At 35.8% G+C, this 7032-nt stretch overlaps 1 protein-coding gene across 1 annotated transcript in view; it reads left to right on the top strand.

Moving 5' to 3' along the window:
* The first annotated feature begins 1617 nt into the window (after positions 1-1617).
* The window catches only part of DGKB (diacylglycerol kinase beta), a 302803-nt gene continuing 297388 nt past the window's right edge, over positions 1618-7032 (top strand). Inside the window, exon 1 of the mRNA XM_088150655.1 lies at positions 1618-1748. The gene's annotated coding sequence lies outside the window, so the exon portion shown is untranslated. The remainder of the gene's footprint in view (positions 1749-7032) is intronic.

Here is a 7032-nt window from a genome sequence, read left to right as displayed (position 1 = left end):
TTTAGCACACACCAGGAGCATAGTATAAAATATGAAGTTCATATTTCTATGACTCTTTTAAGGATTGTATAATCTCATTCCAGACAAAGGCAAATATGTCTTGTTAACATCTAGTGTGACATGAAAAGGAATACTGAAAACCAAATCTTGATTTTTAAGCAGAACTGATTCCATGAGCATTAATCTTGTCATTTAAATGGTTGAGTAACTCAGGCTGAGGGAAGGCAACTTTTCAAACTAAAGACTATGTAGTACATGTGAGCCTTTACAAATACTTGAAGCCAACTGCCACATACTACATACCATAATATAATGGCACTCACACTTTTGAATCTTCCCAAGTGTTCAGTGTACAATTCAGAGCAAACCATTATGTTTTATAACTTAAAGTTCCAATTACCTGGGATTTAGTTACTACTTTTAACACAACCATTCCCTATTCCCTTTAGGACTTTAAAAGAGAGAATGAAATACAGGATTTTTTTTTTCTTTCTTGCCTTAATTTCCCTGAGATTGATTTGCCCTGACCCTGGAAGCCTTCAGGAAGGCCTTGAAGACCTCACTGTTCCATCAGCCATTGGGGCTAGTATGTTAGAGAAGCTCATCTGCAAGATGCAGTATCTATTGGTGTGCTGCAGCTGTGTTTGGTTATTGTTTTTTGGGGATTTTGTTGTGTTGCAGTTTTGCTTTTATTGTTGAGTGCCACCTGGAGTCACATTTTTGCGAGTTGGGTGGCAGGCCATATTTGGGAAGACGCAAGTCTCCTGTGCAGACATTTTGCAGATATACTCATCAGATATCTAACGATTTGAAGTTTGTCTCCAGGCTAAAAAGTTTACTGACCTTTGGATTACTTTTTGAGTCTTTTATCAGAGTTCATGGAAAAGAATCGTTATATCCAGGGTACAGAGGTTGGAGTACTCTTGCATCCAGTGTACACTTGAAGCTGAGGTGTTGTATGTTACTGTGAAGTATTTTCTTTGATATGTCATCCTGACATCCTATGAGGAAGGGTAAGTGAATACGTCAAATCTGACAATAAGAAACCTTGCTCTTGAAGATTACACATTGCAACTCTTGACTCAGATGTATTAGACTTTACTCAATAGTCAGTCAAATCTCCCTGTGGAAAAATAAATGGTGATGGTGGTGGAAGTAGAGATATAAGATTTTCAAATACATGCGTATTCATAGTTTTCCTTTGAATGTTAATGCTAAACACATTGATTGATAGAAAATAACCAAGAAAATTTAGACTCTTTAAGCAAAGCTCACGTCATCTTATACACACTGAGAAATATAAAGGAGCCAGTCTTAATCCTCCTTGTCAGAAGGCAAAATTTCAAATTCTCTTATCTGCAAGCCATCCGTAATAGTTACTGAAATGCCAGCAGTAGAATGGTCATGCTGTGTGTGTGTGTGTGTGTATGATATTCCTTTTCTTATTATTACTTATTACAGTTGTTATCATTTCAGTCTTGTACTTCAGGAGATATCTGGCCCACTTTAGGCTAAAAATAGCTCTGCTACTGCTGCTGAGCGTGACTGCTTCATCATCGCCCACGCACTCTCAGCTTTGCAACACAATCTTGTGTTCCGCATTTTCCTGCAATTACAAACAGATGGAGGTTGGCTGTGAAGAGTGCACTGTCTTAGTGATATTTCATGGGGGTCAGGTAGATGAGCAGAATTCCTCCTCCTTCCTTCTATGCTCCTGGAAGCAGCATACTGCTTGGATACTTGGATATGTAAGTGCATGCAAACAGTTACTTCTGATTTATCAAAGTCGATCAAAGTGCCTGCCATTATAAGACATGTGGAGGAGGACTAGCAACAGACAGGGTGTTTCTGTGCTCTCCACAGATGAAGAGGCAGTATGCTCCTCTTGAGAGATCTGTCAGTGGGGACCAGAAGAGTGGGCTTTGCTTTCACTGCAGTAGCATCTCCTAGTAACTCTTAGTAATGTTTAATTTCTGATATGAGTGGCAGTGTTAGGTGTGTGCGTGAGAGATCTAAACTTGCTTTCTAGTCCTGGATTAAAAGAAAAGCATACCTACCTTCCAGTTATAATCTTACTCTTTGATTGAAGAGCTCTGTTCTCAAGTATATTTCTTGATTTCAGTCCTGCCTAGTGGAATGTGGAATGCAATTGGTTCAAAAGTTAAAACTGGACACATGGATTGTGTGGATAGCCCCCAAAAGATGTGTTCAGGATTACCCTTATTAGATTTTTGTATCCCATATGTAAGAAATGTCCAGTTAGGTATATCTGGCAGGATATACATCAGTGGGAAAGCACTGCTGAAAAAAATCAGTGATGAATTAATTTTGAATGGTTGCCAGTAAATTCACGTGGAACTGTCTATGAAGTCATTGTGAGTCAATGTTAATTTGAAGAAGGCTTTATCTTGTATTTAAGAGATTCTTGGGTTAATTTTGGATGAGTTATGCAATATCAGTTTGATGAATATTTTAGGATTTGATAGCATTAGTCACTTATACAGAATGGGGAGGGGATACTGAATCTAGGACTCAGAAACTATTTATGCTTGGAAGTATCAAAGCTGATAGTACTGATTATTTTAGGAGTTAAACATCTGTCATCCAATTCAGTTTGTATATACTGATTCTCTGAAACTCCTTGCTAAGCAGTCTACAGTACTTTAGATACCCTTGTGATCTCTCATTTCAGAAAGTATGGTTGACTCTGTAGATACTTGTCTAAACCTCATGTTCAGGCAGACATCAGTTAAGAATTATACATTTAATTCTAAATCAGCAAATATATGCCATGTGTTGATCCTTGCATATGGATCTGCTCTCTCTGGTACATATTAGGGTGAAGCAGTAGACCATGCATTGATATGGATTAACAAATAGCAACTAAGGAAATGCATTCATAAGCCTACCTAGGTACAAAGTACTCTGAGAAATGTGATAAGCTTTACTAAGGACGTTTATTTTAAAATTATGTCAACACAAAGAATAGAAGATAATTGAGAGAGAGGAAGTTTGAATGACATGCAACTTATCTGTGAACCAGATCTAAAACTTAACTACCTTTACAATTATTTTCATTTGCTCCATAAATCCAAAGAAAAAAATAAGGTTACAAGCTGAATGTCCATAAAAAGTAGCTGCTTATGAAGACAGGTTCTCTCTCATTCCAGGGTATCACAAACAGAGTAATGGACAATTTCTTTGGGAATTTCAAAAATACAATACATTTTAATTATTTTATCTGAGGGAATTTAATAATTCAGTTTGAACTACCAAATAATTTGAGAGAAAAATGCTCCCTTAGGACAAAAAAGAAGGTTAAAAGAGTACCTGGAGAACAGAGTTAGCCTGGATCTAGGTCACAAAGTTATTGAAAGAGGTCAAAATGGATCAGCCCAGCCAAAACTCTGTGATCCTTTTTGCTGCATTCCCTTAGCTGGAAATGTCTGTGATAATGTACTGTAGCCCTTGAGAATTCTGTTTAGCAACTTTGATTAATCCTCTAGGCAAGAAGCATAGAGGCTTGGCCTGTTAAAGTAGGAAGTAGCTATGGTTTAGCTAGGAAAAACAAGAAAATTTCTCTCTCCTACTGGAATCTGATCCCATTTGGACCATCAAAGCTTCCTAAAAACAGTGGTTTGCGGCTTCTCTCCTAGGTTTACAGTCTTTCTGAGTTTTTCTAGTAAGATTGGATTGAGATGACAGACAGAGATTTGGAGCTCTCTTCTGCTTGGCTAACAATGTGAAATTGTTCAACATAGTAAATAGGTAAATGCCAAATTGCTGGTCTTTGGATATTGCAGTTATAGGGTTGGCTGGCAGTAAAGGAAATAGAAGGTAGGAGCATTAGGCATGTATGCCATCTTGAGCTGGCTAAAAATAAAGTAGGGGGTAAAAATGAAATCTAATAAATAATAGTTAATAAACAAAGGGTGGAGCACATCTTGACCGGCTTCAGCCCATCAAAACAAAGATGCATCCTGAGACAATGATGACATTGTGAAGGAACCAAAAACAGAAAGATTATTATTCAAAAGTGCTTGATGTTAACTTGATTAATTCTTTATCTTGGAAGTCCACTCTGGGCTAAATTAGCATATGATCAGAAGAATTGATAAAGCTATAGGAGAGAGGTTTGACAGACCCAGGTATCCGGCAGGTCAGGTCAACTTATACTTTCTTCTTCTAGAAAATAGTATTATTATTATTATTTATTGAATTTATATAGCCACCCATCTCATGTATGTGACTCTGGGCAGCGTACAATAAATCAATCAAATAAACAATTATAAAACAACAGTATAATACAATTAAAAATTTTAAAACAATTTAAAATAGTTTAAATAATAGTTAAATTAGCATTTATTTAGAAATAAAATGAAGAGGATGAGATTTTTTTTGACAAACAATATCTCCTGATTTGATAAGATTCAGTCAAAGTGACTCTGTTACCCTTTGATGGGCCTTTTCTAGAATCAGAACGCAGGAAATGATGTTTTAGAATGCTAGAATCAGCTTCTTAAGACAGGGTAATTTGTGGTAATCCACAATTTCCTATTGCCCATCCCTGGCTTAGATAATAAGATAGTCACAAGAAAGACTACATTTAATTATATATAGAAGTGCTTTCCATAATTAATAAGATAAAATACTAAATACTGATAAAATGGAAAGGAATGCAAAGAAAATCTAAAGTTTTGCAAATACATCCAAAAACAGAGGATACAACAGTTTGTGAAAATTTATGCTAGGTTTGCCCTTGTGGTCTGTTTATATAGGCTAACCCATGTGAGACAGATGGTTAGATGATCTTATTTTAGAACACAGACTCCATATGATGTCCTCTGGCACTATGATTCAAAATTAAGAACGGACATCTTAGGATACAGTTTATACTCTGTATTCTATTTGTTTTATTCCATTATTTATCCTCACCAGCTATTTACATGTCTTTTGGAAGGAGGGTCCAGCATAAGGTTACCAGATGTCTAACAAAAGGATGATATGTCCTTGTTTTTGTCTTCCTGTCTTCCATCCAGAAGGCATAGCCTTAAAATCAAATATTGTCCAGCTTTTTGAGTGCCTTGGTTTTGTTTGTTTTTTTAAATTTTGGACTGTTTTCACAACAGTAGTTATTCAAACTTTTGTGTATTGTGACTTGTAAATTGCCTGTTTCCTTTTTTCTCTCGTCTGTTCACAGACTCAAGAGTCTAGATTTACGATACTTACTTTATTTCCTGATTCCAGAAGTCAGCTTCAATCTAGACCCTTCAAATCTATGATCACTGTAGTCTATAGATCACATGACTCGTCATATGTTTTTATGGTGAAATTTGGAAAGCACATCACCATCAATTCTATATTATTGCTAACATATGTTCTTGAAAATAAAGTTTTGTTGGTAAAATATTGTGATTGAAAAAACAGCCTTTCTGATGCTGGAAAAATTCATTTCATATACATGTAGGCCTAAATAAATTTCTTTGCAGTTTTTCACTGTAATTTTTGTCACAGATGCCAATAAATTTAAACAGTGTGTCCTCCTTTTACCCATTTGTCCTCCTTTCCAACTGTCTCTGTCCTCCTTTGCCTGTTCAGATATCTGGATAACCCTAGTCTAGCATCAATCTTTACAGTTAGTGGAAGTGTGAAAAAGAGACCTAATTTTAGTTTATAGTGGGTTCAACATAAGGCATATATCAAGTAGACTTACTTGAAATCTATGCTAGTTGTGACTAGCTTAAATCCCAAGGATTTCTATTAGTATACTCTAAGTATGATGTTGTCTGGAACCAATCAATTATTTATGTGAGAACAGGATAAAGTACAAATGGTAATAGAATTTTCTTTCTAGATGTAGAGATTTTTGTTTTTCTTTTTTCAAATAATTTTATTAAGTATAATAATTATACAGACAAAAACTAATACAAACTACAAAAAAATAAAAGAATAGAAAGAAAAAAGTTCAAAAGAAGAAGAAAAAAGAAAGAAAAATAATATAAAAGAAAGAATAGAGAAGAAAAAAATATGAATATAGCAAAAAAAGAAAAAGAAAAAAGAAATAGAAAGAAGTAACTTCCCCCTTCATCTCAACCAGTATAAACAATTTTAACAATTTATCACTTTCTTTTAAATAGAACAATCTCTTCATCCCATATCACATCTCTTATCTATAGACAGATCCTTAAAATCTCGTCATTCAGTCCTGGTCAGCAAAAGTCGATTAAGGATTACCAGAAATAACAACATCTATTTTAACCTTGATCAAATAAACCAACTATGCATTCCTTCCCTTTACTTTGAACAAACTTAATCTTTAATCCCTTTGAATAATGCCCTAGAACTTGATTTCTTTTCTTTTTTTCTTTGTCCCTTCTCACCAAGTCTTTCAAAGCTTCAACAAGCCTCCTTTGTAGATCCAATATAGGAAAATTATCCAAATCACTACCCCTTGGCAGAAGAGGAGATCAATGATCTCAATGAACTGTCTCAGTTTCCCTCCCAAAGCGTGTGTGAGAAAATGCAGGCGGGGAAGAGGGGAGACCAGATGTCTGTCTGGGAGCTCTGCAACCACAGGCTTCATGAAGAATAGGCTGAATAAACAGAGCCAAAGCCCAGGAGTCAAAGGAAAGGGGAAAACTAAAAGATAGGCAATCTTGATGAGAAAGAGGCAACGTGAAAGAGGCTGCAGCTGAGAAAACTGGGGAAAGAGAGACATTTTTCCTTCCCTAAGAGGATGGGAATGAAAAGTTCTTCTATCTGTTTAGAAGAGTCAAGAACCCCAGCCAGGAGCAAACAAGTAGAAAACATAAGAAAAAGTAAAGGCTTTGACAGAACAGAAATAGAAAACAGAAACTAAAAAAGATAAAAGACAGATTGAGCTCTGTAGAAAAAGTATAGCTCTATAGCAGTGTTTTCCAAACTTGGCAGCTTTAAGGTGTGTGGACTTCAACTTCCAGAATTCCTTAGCTGGTGCTGACTGTGGAATTCTGGGAATTGAAGTCCACACATCTTAAAGTTGCCAAGTTTGAA

This window comes from Python bivittatus, unplaced genomic scaffold, assembly GCF_059951505.1.
Source record: "Python bivittatus isolate LINGU-HERP-01145 unplaced genomic scaffold, Pbiv_v1 ctg000610_np1212, whole genome shotgun sequence".
NCBI lineage: Eukaryota > Metazoa > Chordata > Lepidosauria > Squamata > Pythonidae > Python > Python bivittatus.
This window is presented reverse-complemented; position numbering and strand designations above follow the sequence as displayed.